The sequence below is a fragment of the Aotus nancymaae genome, unplaced genomic scaffold (assembly GCF_030222135.1).
Source record: "Aotus nancymaae isolate 86718 unplaced genomic scaffold, 86718_ANA_hifiasm-v0.15.2.pri h1tg000019l, whole genome shotgun sequence".
NCBI lineage: Eukaryota > Metazoa > Chordata > Mammalia > Primates > Aotidae > Aotus > Aotus nancymaae.
Genome location: NW_026988431.1, coordinates 45,590,864 through 45,607,103, shown reverse-complemented (window position 1 = coordinate 45,607,103; position 16,240 = coordinate 45,590,864). Strand labels below are relative to the sequence as shown.

General features: G+C 36.7%; 1 protein-coding gene across 43 annotated transcripts in view; it reads right to left on the bottom strand.

The window, feature by feature from the left end:
* MBNL1 (muscleblind like splicing regulator 1) overlaps positions 1-16,240 on the bottom strand; it is a 209,163-nt gene that overhangs the window by 174,809 nt on the left and 18,114 nt on the right. For 3 of the 43 annotated variants that reach the window (XM_064378838.1, XM_064378839.1, XM_064378841.1), the window contains exon 1: positions 11,540-11,741. The exons of 18 other annotated variants lie outside the window; for them this stretch is intronic. The gene's annotated coding sequence lies outside the window, so the exon portion shown is untranslated. Of the gene's footprint in view, positions 1-10,846; positions 11,746-16,240 lie in introns of those variants that run through there. 22 more of the 43 variants (XM_012437010.3, XM_064378821.1, XM_064378811.1 and 19 more) reach the window with 13 other exon arrangements.

The window sequence follows — 16,240 nt, the reverse complement described above, 5'->3', positions numbered from 1 at the left end:
ATCTTAAAAATTTCAATCAAAATCTTATAGTAAAACTTAATATGAAATGGGGTTTAAACAAATATTTATGATTTAAAAATGAACAGTAATAAGCAATACAATTCTGAATTTTCTAACCTAGAATGCAGACTAAATCCTGGAAACAAGGAACCAATACTTCACAGCTGAATGGGGTCTTATAGAAGAATATGCACAGTTGCACTTTCACATTTGAAAGTTTGGAAGCTAGCCTACAAAATACAGCTTTATTTCCTGTGCACAAAGAAAAGCTGCAGGAAAAAGAGCATCGTGTGCATATTTAAAACCCTTTGTCATTAAAGTTAAATACAACTCACCTCTCTCCTATTGATTTTTTTTTTTTCTGATAACATAAAAGTTGTAGGCACTGAAACTTGGTTACCAACCCTGAGTGTTTTAACCTGCTCCCAATCAGGAATTTAGCATGAGGAAGATTCAGATGAACTGTAAGTCTCCACCTTTCTCCAAAAGTGCCAACATCAGAAATAATTTATTCTGTCTAGTCCAGGATGATACTATGGTGGCATCATGCTTATTTATCAAATACTTGAATAGAAAAACTAAATGGTTTACATATTGAGTCAAATCATTTTAATAATTATGAGTTGATTTTGTCTTTTCTCCAAGATACACAAAGTATCTAAAGAGTTAATATGTCTACCAAATGGTTTTAGGCAAATTCCACACACTGCCCACAAACAGCCTATTCTTGACTTCTTTGTGCCCACTCTGTTTTGCCCATCTATTATTTGTGAATATTTCTATCACTATACTGGAAATTACTTTGAGAACAGGCACATCTTACCTCTTTATTCTCCAAAGGGTATAGCATGACAGGTAGAACATTGGCACTGCACTCAATATTTACTAAATAAGGATGCTTTCTTTTGCAGCCAAAAGCAAAGCAAAGACTCTTTCATTTTATATAAACTTTTCTCTAAAAACACATACTTTTATTTGCTGTATGTTCTAAATAGCTCTGTGAAGAGAGGAATTTGTTAGCAAAGTGACATTTCTCCAACAGCGCAAGTCCACAATTAATAGCTTATCTTTTAAAGTCACAGGCTATGTCACAAGTAAAGTTACAGACAGCACAGACTGATGTATAAAGATGATATAGCATGAGAGCATAAAATAATCAAACAACCATGATCTATAAACTTTTGCCCCTATCATTTCTTGGTGTAAATTTTATAGCATTATATTATTGGTGAGAAAGTACATTGTCTTCGAACTTCACAGAGCTTCCCCTGACGGAATCCCAAATGGGTACCTACTGCCAAATGCATTGTTACAACACAGCATGATACTGCAACCCCATATCATATCTGCTGAAGATGGGGGGCCTATTTTGTTTTATTTTTGTTTTTACAAGTCCAAGAAACAGAGTATAAGCATTTGTTGAACTATATGCCATTTGTAATCCAACATCAAAGCAAAAAGATGAAAATAGGTTTGACAGCCTTTTAAACAAAATTTCTATCTTCTTGACTTATGTCAGTTGTTGTATGGGGGAAGTTTTAAAACTATCATAAACATGCCACACTCATTCCCAAGAGAATCATGGGATGGGACTGGGGGGGTGGGGAATGCTGGTTTTGAAGTATGAAAACATCTGCCTTCGGTTCAGTTTGGCCGATCACCAGCTACGTGGATTTAGGCAAATAAGCTAACTTCTCTAAATCTGTGTCCTCTAAAAGGATGATGATTCCTGCCTCACAGGCCCAATTCATTCATTGTCTACTATTATTACCAAGTTGTTTGTCTTCACTCAGTGTTTTTCCGAAATGAATATAAATTGGCAAGACCTCACATAGAAAAGACACTCAAATATGGTAGGTTTCATCATTACTTCCACCTTGTTCTTACTATGCCACTGCATATTCTGAAAAGAGTGCTTTATCTCTGGGCCTATCACAGATGCCCCCTCTTCCACACAGCATTCCCTGGCCATTCAGTTCCATAAAAACTTCCTTCTTTGAATTTCCTTCCCTCTTTGACTTTCCTCCTTTGGTACTAACTTGTATAGTGCCTTGCATTGTTAACTTTTCAAGTATTTCTCCCCAACTCAATTATAAGTCAAAGAAGGAAAGACACTATGTAATTATACTTTCGATCCCCCTCTTGTGACCTACTACAATCCTTTGACTTTAAGTGTGCTCAAAATATGTTAATTGATTATTGAGCAAAACACAAAGGATGAACTGATTCCTCTATGATCTAACATGGTAAAGTAATAAGAAAAAGACCTCAGCACTTAGTAAACTTTAACCAATTACGAGGAATAGGCATAATACTATTCTTCCTAAATTAATTGCTCCCAATAAAATATTTGCTTTTAAAATCTCAGTCCTCAAAACTATATCACTCTGAGATAGTCATTTGCCACAGGCAATTTTCAGCAAATATGGTCCCCCAGAAAGCATAATTCTACTTGAGTATAGTTTTCTATGGTCTTTCCTATTGAAGTATGTATTTTTCTATTGTTAGGCACTTCTCAAATTATTTTTTGGAAAGTTCATGCAATGCCTCAGAGAGCGTCTCCTACTGAATCAAAGATTTTCTTCTATCCTCTGTTTCTCACTTTTGCTGTTTATCAAATCTCTTAAAAGTCTTTTGGATGCGGTACCTAAGACCCAATACCTCATCTGAATGCCACTAGGTAGACAATGCAGTTTTTCCCTGAATGTTATAGCAGTGAAGTTTAAATAATGGCTCAAAATAATTTAGAATAAATTTGTCTCATTAAAATTAGCCCAATGACAGAATAATAGAGAAGGCAAAGAATGTCAGATACTGCTTAATCTTAGTTACTTAAAAATTAGTATTTTCTAAGCATTATTTTAATGATATAGCTAAACAGATTTTCACCATACTGTATCTTTATAGCACAAGGCAAAAACTAGATAGGAAAAAAAAGTCTAATAATAGAAAAAGGCAGGTAATAAGTGTGACTTTCACATAATACTAACGAAGGCAAAATAAAATACTGTTAACATTATTCTCTAGCTTGATAGAAACATACTGTATTTAAAGACATAAATGGCGCAATTTCTGTACATTTGTGGACACAGGCAATCTAAATAACTCATAAGTTGTTATTTATAAATAGAATCTTTTTCTTGAAAACTGTCTTGATTTTATGGAAATTTTTTGCTATATATGAAATAAAACAATCTATCATTGTTCGGACATTTTCTGTTTAAACTATTTCAAACCATTTATTTGTAAAAAGCTTGTAAGGTCCTCAAACTAAAAAGACCTGTAAGTATTCCAATAAAGCTTTCTATTTTATTTGAAATATAACTGTCCTTCTAATTCTAGATAACCATTAACCAAATGCAACTGTTTATTGATTCCTGTATGTAAATAATTCTGTTTATAATAGTGACTGATTATTAAGGATTTTTAGTTCCAAGAAAAAGAATGCCCTGGTTATACTGATACCTTGCCTAAAATAGCAAGGTCTGAGAAGTATAAATGTCAGCCACATTGAGCACATTGCAAACTTGTTTTATCATGTATCTATCTGCCACCTTGTTTATCACTAAGGATAGGTTACACAGGCATTCTGAGCATGGAATTTAATAAGAGAGGAGAACTGCCTGGTTGACATTGAGACATTTCTCAGCAAATAACAAAATGTGCCTAAAGTTGAAATTATGTTTACTTTAAAATTACCAATTTCGGACAAAGAATTTGGTGACCTATAGGTCACCATTTAGTGCTTTAAAAGAGCTTGGCATAGAAATGAAATGTTTTAAGAAATTAACACGTATCTTCTATTTAATCAAGGTATAATCCCTGATAAAATATAATTTCAAAGGTTTTTCACTTACTGATATTTTAATACATAATTCTTAAATATTTTTTATCAATAAAAATTAAAATTCTTACTGTATTTTGAAAATAACTGTTAATACCTCCACTGCCTTTAATATCCATATCCAGTCAGCTGCTACATCCTATGCAGCCTAAACTTATCACATTTCTCCCAGCATGCATGTCCTTTTCATTCTAGGGCCATTCCCCTCATTTAGTCCTGCATCTCTGTTCTGTACAACCGCAATCTCTACTTCATCCTATATGTGTCCTATTCTTCCCCTATAAAATGTCACCAAAACACAACTCCTATAAGGTTACTGCCCTAAACACCAAATATCTGTCTATGTTCCACACTATGTATTATTAAACTTACTACCTGCTCATCAACCACCTGGAAAGTGTAGCACCAATCTCCCTTGCACACCTGATTCCTCATTTCTTCCTATCCTATTAATGCCTCCCCCCTCCCCCTACCACAGGTCTTTTCTCTCTATCTTCTTATTTTCTGCCCATTATCCTGGAGTCTCTTCAAATGCTATAGAAAGTACAAGTCTTTTAAAGTATTCCAAACGTTTACGTTGTCAAGCTCCTATCAGTAACCAAAATAAGTATTTTTAAAATCTGTTTTTGTTCTTTTACATAGGAGCATGGATTCTAAAACTGGACTACCTTGGTTCAACTCCTTATTGTGCTACTTACTAATTAAGCACCTTTGCACAATTAACTGGACTTGTCTGTGCCTCAGTTCCCCCACCTGCAAAATCAGGATATTAATAGTACCTATCTTGTAGGGTTGTTCTGAGGAATACATGAATTAATTTATAAACCTCAGCTTGGCACACAGAAAGTATTTAAAAATGTTAGTAGTCATTATTACAGCTATATTCTCATCACTATCCTTTATATATAATCAGTGGAGGCAAGACAAGAAAAATTGGTTAAAAACATGAACACTGGAATAAACAAAATAACAAGCCTCATATCTCTGCAAATGAAAAAATTGTTCTAGTCATGAGCTTTAAGACAAAAGTCATAAGGCCTACTTTACAGCTGTAGAAAAGATTAAATGAGGTACCTTATTTAAAAGTATACAGCAAGTGGCAACTTCTACTATTTTCACAATTATTTACACCTTTATAATGTCACAGATTTAGAAACTAGGGCATGAAAAGAGTAAATGATTTTTTCCCAAATTTACTGTTTCTTTCAAGACAAATAAAAAAACTTAATTACTTCAAAATAAGTGTATTTAAGTAATAATAACATTGATATCACTTCTTATATTTACAAAGGAGTTCCACTTTTAGAAACAGTGAGGTCTGTTGTTGTTCTGCCTGCACTGGAATAAATATTAGACTTTCAAACCAAATTTAGATATAATGTTTATAGGAACTGGTGGTATATCTCTTCAGAACCTGGCATCTTGAAACCAAAATTTGGTAAATAGTATTATCAGTAAGAGGGCCTTTGGTAGGGGAATACTGAATTGCAAGCCTAGTCAGTGGCATAAAGCTTTTCTCATCTATTTCTTCCCCACAGCAAGCCCTATATCCTCCAATTCTTTGAATCTGTCACTTAGCTTGACCACCCCGCTGCTTTCTTTCTGCTAGGATAAGAGTTACCCATCATGGCTAAAATGTAACTGTTGTAATCACACAACATAGAAACAAATAAAATGCTAACATACCACTTTTACTGTCATCAACAAATGCTGATAAATAAATTATTGAATATAAGAGTGAAATTTTTGGATACAAAAGCTGAAGTGGTCTATAAATTCTAATACTGAGCCATGTTAAGAAAGTGTCTGATAATATTCTAAATATGAATAGGAACTGCTTAAGGCCTCATCTTGCATCGTTCCTATTTAGCATATTAAAGCATATGACATGCATTGACTATTAAACTGTAGTATCTACAGTTTGTAACTATTTAGTGGCTCCAACAGCTGATATTTCATGGTACTCAACAGTAAAACTAATGACAGAATCTATCAATAACCTAGTATAGGACATTTGGAAACTATTATGTTTCTCCTGGATAAAATAAATTAACTAAAACATGTATGAATATTCAGTATCTGAATGTTATCTATAAACATATGGAAAATACAGAACCACTGCTGAATAGATGTAATTAATACTGCTTTAAGAGAACAATATTTTTGTAAGGCTGAAACATACTGAATACTTTTTATTCCCATTATTTATGCATTTTAGGACTGTTCCCTTTATCACCTCTATGTGGGTCAGTCTCAGAGCTACCTTAAGACTTTCCCTTATCTGAACTTTCATAATATGCTACCCAGCCATTGTTAACGAAATATCACTTTCTACTTTACAGTTATTTTCGAAGCTTTTATTTTGCCTACCAGATTCTTATTTTTTTAAGGACGAGGTATATCTATCTTGATTTAAGTTTGGTAGATTTCACTAAGCCTAGTGTGGTATTTTTCTACAATATGTATTCACTTATAAATCAACTTTTATGATAAAATAATATTTCAAGTCAGCAATGTAATGCTTATTTTATAGAACTAAATTATGTCCCCATAAGTCTAGAATCTTCTTAGCTCTCTAAAACAAGTTTATTTTTAGTTAATAGCTTCTAAACTTTTAAAAGTGAAAATGTATGAAAAATCCAGTGTCAAATATAAATTTTTGGAAAACTACTTTGGAGAAAGATATCTCTTCATTTTGTGAATTCAGCTAAAGAGGGACTGGAATGGAATTAATATCAGAGTGGACATCAGCAGTGGTATTTGGATTTCATATTTACCACAATTCTTTTTAATAGTATGATATTATTTAACATTCAGGTGATTTGAATAAATTGGCATTGTCTGGGGGAAAGTTATATGCTCATGCATGCCTTACATACAAATTGTGTGTTCACACCTCACAGGAGTATGTATTTTACATACCTTTATCAACTATTATTCATCTCTTTAGGTATACATCTCTCAGTTTCTTAAAAGAATGTCAAAAGCAATAATCGTTTTTCTTTTGGAGCATATAAGCATGATAATATTTCAAAACTTCTTCACCTTTTTGGAATAATTGATCTCTGTGGAAAAGCAATTCTCTACTCTGTCCAATATGGCTACATTTCATTTTGAGATTAATATTTCCTGAACTGTTTTAACGAAGGATAATCATAGTAACAAACATAGTTTTAACAAAGGATACTCATAGTAAGTAAAATTTTAATCATCATCAAAAATGATAGAAAAAGAACCAAATGTGTAAGACCTAATACTCCTAACACGAATATTTCAAGATGTGTGTTATATATATTTTTACAGATGTCATAAGCACATATGATGAGATACCTTTCTAAAAACATGAACGATTATCTGAAAGAGATGTTCTGGATCTGTTATTTAAAAAAAAAAAACTAGTAATATGTAGAAAACTATAACCACGTACGTATTTGCTATTTTTTCCTCAAGAATGTATCTGTAATGCTTACATAATGTATATATTTTATAATATGAAAAACACTACATAAAAACCAATTTCCCTACCTCAATTTAAAAATATAAAATAGGTCTAGAGATGGTTAATGCCATATGACAATAGCTCTTCTTGAATCCTCTGCTTTGCAATCAATAATTCTCCAACCATTAGTGAATATACGCTATGACTCATCAGAAACAATATACAAAATTAATGGGGATCATTCTTCCCCTCACCCTCCACACACGCACTGACACTAATGGAAGCTATGCCTTATATAGTGGAAGACAGATTCAAGATGGCACCAAGCCGAGAGGCAACTCTTCTTCAGGCTCTATATACAATCTAGCTCTCTCCCCACAAAGAATCCACAACATCCATCTTACATTTTTTGGCATCCTTCAAGAAAATAATAGTAAGCATACTTTATATGGCTAGAAAAGAACCACATTTTTTCAACTTAACACTCACTGTGAATGGCAAAATGTACTTCAGTTATGAAAACATCTGAAAGGAATGTTTCCAGGACCTATGCCATTGTGCTTTGTTTACCAGTCAGATGCTTTCTCAAGAATGTGTTCAAATTATAAAGACAGTGTCTCCATGTATAGAAATTCTTCAAAGCCCATAATGTTATGGTAGAAACACATTTTTACTTTTCCTAATATTCAAAACAATGCTCTCTTATCTGCAGGTAAAAATCTTTCATTCTTATGAATTCAGCCTTTGCTCAGGACCCTGGATTCGTGGGTTTTTTTTTTTTTAATTTTCTAAAGAAAGTCCTAGCAAAAGAAAACACATATTAAGCATTTGAAGATAATTGCTATTTACTAAAAACTCTATTTTAAAATAATTTTAGTGACTGTTTATGTTTGGTAACTTCAGGACAATGATAAGTACAGTGTCTCTAAAACGTTCCTAAGTAACAATCATACTCTATTTTGGCCTTTGAGAGGTGTTAGGATTCATTATCTAATTATAAGTTTTTCTCTATTATTACTATCTCACCATGAAATCTCTAAACTAAATAGCAGCTTTGAGGAAGTAAAAATAGATGTTAGGTGGTGTGTTTTCTCAAATTTTGATTACAATGGATAAGAAAGACAAGGTATTTCTATGTATAATAAGTCAATTTTATTGTTTTTTTGACCAGCAAACTCTTTAAGCTTTCTCCCAGAATATTGTTTTCCCACTTTATCCTAGAACAACACTGTCCAAAATAAATACGATGTTAGCCACATTTGTTATATTAAGTTTTCTAGACTCCACAGTGGGGAAAAAAAAAAAAAAAAAGAAAAGAAATGAAACAGGTGAAATTAATCTAGTAAGATCTTTTATTAGAACCAATGTATCAAAAAATTATCATTAAAACATATCAATATAAAAAAATTAATCAGATGTTTTACATTCTTTCCCTCATACGAAGTTTTGAAAACCCTGTAGTATTTTACACTTCTCGATCTGGACTAGACACATTTCAAGTGCTCAATAGTCGCATGTGGCTACTGTACTGGACAGTACATTCTAGATTTCTAAAAATATGAAGCTTTTTGGTCTAAAAGACCATACACTTTAAGAATCTTCCTATGTCACATTCTCTATGATCCATATTGTTGGGATTTTATTTTGAGCCAATCACTTCGTGAACCTATTTCACTTCTTTCTTCCACTCCCTTGACTCTCGTATCTACCACCCACCCTAATGCCTTTGGTTACAGAATTTTAAAAACCCAATCACCTATTCTTTTCAGCTTCTTCTAAGCAAGACCTGAGATGTTCTCTAATCTGCACATCTATCACCATGCAGAAAACCAGAAGGTGCAGCAAAACTATTTATTCTCTGTTTCCATAAATAGATCTATCAAAAGCCTAATGTATGGCAACAGTGACAAATGTAAGGGCTTTTTTTTTTTTTTTTTTTTTTGCTTATAATGAAGATAGGGCATTTTATATAATAAAGTAACACACTCTTCCTCAATGAGAAATATAATTTTACTCTTTCTTTCCCCCAGGAGAAATTTTGGGATAGTCTGTTCTTGTTCTGGAACAAAACCCAGTGTTTCATTTCATAGGAATTCTGTGCCTAAAGGAAGAACAGAATGTTGGAATCAAAATTTAATGAATTCAACTTGGAGTCTAACTTTGCCTCAAATGTGGAACTGTAAACACAAGCAATAATATCTCAAACCATATAACACTTCAGTTTCTCTTTGGCATGACTACACAGAGTACCACACTTGATGTGTATCTACACACAAATTTGTTCATCGTTACATGAGGAAAAAAATTAAACTAGGCATATGTGAGGTTTTTCTGAGCCTTACTAATAATGAAATCTGATTATTATGTCTTAAGTGACACTATAATTATAGATGAAAAGGTTTTCTGTTGCTGACCCAACCTGTTCTTTAAAACACAAAAGGCACCTTTTGTAGTCTTCAGCAAGGAAACCCTCCACTAAACAAAGAAAACTAAAAAAATGCCTACATTTTTAAAGACCTAACAATATAGTAATAGTAATAAAGTAACTCCCATGCAAATACACAAAACAGATGAAAATTGGAACATTAGGAAACTTAAAAAAGTTTTGAGCCGTAGTTGTCACCAACTTTAAGAAAGAAAGATATAAGTGACAGTGGTCTGCTTCTCAGACTGCAAAATAACTTATTCAGTGCCTCTATCTATAACTACATGTAAGACATTCTAAGTATTGAACTGCACATTCTAGAGATGAATTTTACAGCCGTTGAACTTTCATTTTCTGTCTGGGTGATAATGTTTTATCTCAACAGCAAGGAGAAACACCAACACACTTAGGAACCCACACAGAGATAACTATGGAGTGGCTCTCTTATGCTGATATAGAATAGTTACGTACTAAACATCCTCTGTATATAAACAATGTTCAAACCCAGGAGGGAGGGACACATTGTCCACTGGTGTAGTATTTCAAAGCACGTTGCAGAGGGCCCGAAAGTCTAAAAGCATTAATTATGACTTCTCTCCTATTGTATTAAGTTAAGAAATTCCTCAGAGTATATGGTAGAGTTTGCCATCCATCTGCTACGGCTTGTGCCTGTGCTGGTGGGCACACAAGGTAAAGTCAGCGGCAACAACCTTTCTGGCAGCTTCTTACTCAATTTTCATCCTGGGGAGGCATACTCCACAGAAACACAGCCCAGAATCCCAACAGCCGCATACTCTCCCTCCCGGCCCCAGAGAGCCTTAAGAACACAGTATCCGTCTGGCAGCAGCACCCTTGTAGTTGTAAAGTGCTGTGCGAGGGGAAGGCATAAGCGTCACCATATACCTGCTCGTGTTACAGGCTCTGGAATCAAAGTATTCTCACATGACACATTACTACCAATAACAGATTCCGGCTCCGTTTAAAAAAAAAAAAAAAAAGTAGGGGGGGCTACATATTTGTCCTGCTTTTGTCTAAAAACCAGAACCCAAGTACTAACTACTTATCATTCTTTTCAACCTTTCATGAAAGCAATTCAATCAATCAACTGCGGCTCCACCCAAAAAGCTTCTATACTTACTTTTCTTACAGTTTTTGAGTGACGCACTACAAAACGATGAGGAAAAAAAAAAGAAGAAGAAGAGGAGGCAGCCCTCTCCTACAGGGCGTCTTCCGCCCTGTAAACTTGGCAAAAGGCAAACTGGCCTGAAATACAGCACTCTCCATATAAGGCAGCCCAGCTAAACATGTCATGCGTAATTTATGGGTAGCAGGCAGAGAATTAACCTTTGCGTGCACATATTTGGCCCAGATGAAAACCGGGCGGGATGGCAGCCCCGGGGCCAGGGATGCGGGAGCCGCCTGGAGAACCCGCGGGCCGCTCGCCTCGGAGGGATTCGCACCTTCCCCCGACAAAGGTCATTAAGTTGTGAGTACACTTGCACGCACCTGTTTCTCTTCTCGCCCCCCTGTTTCTCCCTCGGTCCCGCTGGGCTGCCAAGCCGTGCGCCGGCTGCGCCGTGACAGCGTCCGCAGAGCCCGCAGCGGGGAAGGGCGCAGGAGCGGCTGCAGCTCAGCCTCCCGCCTTCCCCCGGGCAGGAGGTGCTGAGCGACGCGAAACCAACCACCGCGCGCGGCCCGCCCCGGCTCGGGAGAGCCGCGGCCGGCAAGCACCTCCTCGCACTTCCTCCTTCAGCCACGGGCAGCCCCGCCGGAGTCCGAACAATGCAGCGCGGCGGAGCGGCGCGGGGAAACTGTGAAAATGGAAACTTACCTCTCACATTTTTTTTCAGAGGCGGCCCGACTGTCGACCGAGTGCCCAAGGCATTGTGGGAGTCATGATTCCAAGATGCCCGCGACGGAAAATAGAACTTGTCAGCTCCTTGTCACGGGAGCATTGTGGGCGCCACAACTCATTCAGCTGCAGTGAAAAGACTGTTGCATGTCGCTGTGCAGCCTCTTATCGCCGAGGTCTGGCTTCCGCTGCTGCTGCGCGGCCCCTCCCCCGCCCGCCCAGCCCCACCAGGAAGCCCAGGGCGGACTCGTGGAGCTTCTGAACGCACGCGGCGGCGAGGAAAACGCTCTTCAACTTTCCGCCGGCGCCCTCCCGCGCTTCCCCGAGCCCCAGGGTCTCGTCTCAACCGGACAGAGTCCGCAAGGACGGGTCATGGGCGCTCGCCCCGCGGCGCCGAGAGCAGGAGGAAGCGGGAGCCCGCGTGGGCGCCGTGGATCCCCTCGGCCTCCCGTTGGTATCTTCCATCTTTTGCGTTCAACATTGTAACCTCGCGGCGGGCGTGCAGACGGGACGCCCTCCCGCTACTTCTGCTCTACCGACTAGCCGGGCACATCAGTGGGTTCGTTTTGAAAGAGGCCCTTGCACCGGGCTTTGCAAGGAAGCCGAGAAGGTTAGACTGAAGGTTAGAAACCTATTAGACTAGAATCCTGGGATCTGTTGGGACTGCCGCCTTAAAATGCACCAAACAGTTTCTGAACCTGGAGGAAGAACAGGCGGGAAAAACATCTGCAAGACTGCCACTGTGTATTTTTCTCAAGTAACAGGCTGCCCACAGTTTTGGAATTCCTTAGTGAAACTGTCACACAAGCACAAACACTCACATGCCAGCTTTCCTTCTAGTTTGTAAATAATTTGAACTTTACAATGTATTCTCAACTTTGCACTTTGTGATTTATAGAAAGCAAAGCTCCCTCTTTGAAAATAATACATTATTTTTAATATATTATAAATATATTTATATTTTATATAATATATATATTTATATTTATAACATATTAAATACTGGGATATTTCACGGCAAGTAAGCCATATTGTCGCCAGAGCAAATAAACCACAGCGTCATATCATAATTCACTGGGTGTTATAAGGTGTAACTTGGCTTCACTTTGAATGGAAAGAATCCTGAACGTCTGTGGTGTGATAAAGTTTTGGAGATTGGGGGCAGGATTTCCTTTGTAAGAAATTCTGATAACTTGTTCAAGGATGATTTTGATGAAAAACGTTTGTCCCACGTTTGGGACACTATTTGGGACAAAAATGCTGGATATGCTACAACGTTCTTCTTGCAGGTTAGGTTGTGTTGAAGAGAGTGAGGCCAGCTCGAGGTGAAGGAAAACCATCAGAAACGTGCTGAAGTGCAGAAATACCTCCCAGAGGCACTAATAGCTGACTTGAGTTCTTGACCTTTAGCTAGATCTAGAAAGCACTGAGTTAAAATTGTACACTGATTACTTCCAGAACAAATTAATTAATTAAATGGTGCCTCTTCCCAGCGTTAATCGTTTAAAAGAACTCAAGTACCCACACAGTGTAGGCAAACTAAAAGGACACTGACACTTTCTCAGAGAACAGGGATGGGAACTTCCTATCTGCCCATTAGTAACTACCCCAAGCTATGAAGACTTCTGTTCCTCTTACTAAGCATTCAGCAACTACATTTAGTGCCTACCATGCCAGTGATGCAAGAATGGGTAAGACAGTCTCTATATTCAAGGATAACACCTCTACTAGGTGAGAGACAAACCAATTAATTTTGCCTAAGGGATAAGTACTGTGATGTTGGAGGCAATCCCGTGAGGGCTCTGAGGATGGCAAACAAAGAGTTCCTGGAGGATTTACGTTTAACTGGTGCTTTGAAAGATGTGTACAAGTTAGCAAGATCAAAAGATCAAAAGGGAGTAGAGTCCAGGTGGAGAAGAGAAAAGACCAGGGCAGGCTGGGTGGCGTGGCTCACACCTGTAATCCCAGCACTTTAGGAGGCTGAGGAGGAAGGATCACTTGAGGTCAGGAGTTTGAGACCAGCCTGGGTAACATTGAAAGGGCCTGTCTCAAAAGAAACGAAAAGAGCAGAGCATATACAAGGCATATACAGCCTTCTCAGCCTTTCTGTGAGAAGTGAGGGGAGGGTAGTAGAGGAGAGTGGCAGAAGATGACGCTAAAAGTATGTCTGTGTTAATCTGAGTTTCAACTTTACTGTCAAAGCTAATGAACTGGAAAAGTTTAGGCAGCAAGGGCCAGAGATGGAGTCTGGACTTGTATTGCAGAAAGTTCCTGTGGTGGCAGCTTGGAGGGTGAATGAGAGTGTGGGCTGGAGGGGTGAATGGGTGTGGACAGACTGGAAAAATGACTCATGCAGGGAATGAGGAAGGGAGGAGCCTTGGGAGACTCCCAAATCCCTGGCTTAGCCTACTGAATTGCTTGCTACTTGCCTTTTAATTTCTTCATTTTGCCTCCCGTTCTCTATGATATTAAAGGCCTAACTTCTTAGCAGAGCAACCTTTGCACCTGCTACCAGGTTGGTGCCCTAGCTGGCTTCCATGCCCCTCTGCTCAGAATGCCTGCAAACCACTAAGGACTAATCCTGGTGGTAGAAATTTGTTTTCAACACAAAACCGTGTAGAATTCCAAGTTAGAAATGTGTTCTTTTTTCTCATGTGCGTTAGAAAATTTGCTGTTTGGGGCAACATGGTGAAACAGGACTTTTGAACCTGTTTATGGTGCAAGAATGAAAACTATGTTTCTACTTCAACACTGGAGGAGGGGGTAACTTCTGGGAGCAAAAAAGAAATTGAAACTGAGACATGTTTTTTGCTCCATGACAGAATACAAAGAAATACAAGGGTGATCCTTTAATGTTAGAAACAGTGGAATAACCATCCTGGTAAATGACAAAGAAGAGGAAAAAAGATATTAGTTTACATTAGATGCAGAGAAAAAGGATGGCTAAGAAAACTCATAAAACAATGGTCAATCTATAATTCAAAATGAGTCCAAATAAATTGTGATATAAAACTACATTACCACTGATTTGGCCTAATTTACCATTGATAACATTAGAACATTAATAATGGCATTTAAAATTTTAAAGCACTGTAACAAACACCAGATCATATGTTGAAACTATTAAATCATGTTGTCAGCTTTCAACTGCCAGCAGCATCCTAACCACATTTCAAACTATGAAAATTACTAAAAAAATCATTATAGTAATAAAAGTTAATAGTTCCTCATTTAGAATACCATTGCTATTCCCTCAGTGCCAGGAGAACATTATGGTTTCTCCTACTTCTGTGAAGTGTCGTTATAGTCCACAGGTTCATAAGTGAGTATATCCATGAATATAAAAAGAAGGTCATTTGTGGGTGGAGAGGGAAATTATAGAAAACAATTTCAGGGAAAATAAAACTACATTTCAGAAAAAGAAAAGAGTGTTGATTTCAGGTTCCTGAAATACTTTAGTCCATTTAAGTTTTAATTATACCAATGAATCTCAATAGAAATACAGTTAAGGGATATAGATAATATCAGCTCCCTGTTTACAAATAATAAAGATAAAGATAATGGCAGCATTTATCTTTTTCATTCCAAAGGGAACATTTAAGGCACCTATATAAGTATGTGAGTGCATGTGTGAATTGTGACTTACTTCTTCTGCATACCACATTCATAGCTCAATAAGCTCTCACTGCCCCTCCAGTATAACTTGTCTTTCCTGACACACACACACACACACACACACACATACACACACATCACCTGAGTAAAAATATCTCAAGAGGTATACTCTTTAAAAATACTATTTTTATTATACCAGTATAAAAATAATTGATTGAAAGATAGTGTCAAATCCAGAACCTAGTCTCATGTACTCTGCTTCCTAATCAATGTTTAAATAGAGATGATCAAGAGAAGATGACTCTTAAAAGGCAATCAACAATTGCAAACATTCTTGTATGGAGAATCAAGTTTAAGTAGATGCATTAAATGTAACACATTAAACTTCACAACAGAGTTGAGGAGAGAGCTGAGACCTTATTTTGTAGAATTCAAACTTGTTTCTATATTTGGATAAATATACTTGATAGGATTATGCGAATTTAGTTTAATTTCAAAGACCTTTATATATTTCACACACAACATAAGTTCTTTATGCTCATGATTTAAAAATAAAAATATGTATTCTAATAGATATTAAGTATATATTTGATACATAATACAATATATTGTACGTATAACGTGTATAGCACATGAATGTGAAAATATATAATGTCAATATTTGCTACTAAATGTTTATAAAATTCAAAACAGTTAAATATTAACTTTATTATGCATTTCTCAATTAAGCTATTTTACCTAAAAGTTGAGTTTATGTGTTCAATATTATTATTTCAAAATCTGGCAATAGAGAGACAGTAAGCAAATACATTTTGAAATTACAAGTTCAGAATAATAGAATTTTAGCATTGAATGGAACGTTAGAGAGCATCTGGCCTTGTTCCCTTGTTAAACCAGAGGAGTGCATTATATAAGGAACTTGGCACCATGGCAGAGCAGAACTGACATTAGTGTCTTCTCACTCTCTCAGGCCATTCATTTTCATTGTCTTTTTTTTTTCTTAAAGACAATGCGGACAAGAAGAAGCTCTAAAATAACCCTAACGGTTCGCCAAGTTTAATGTGA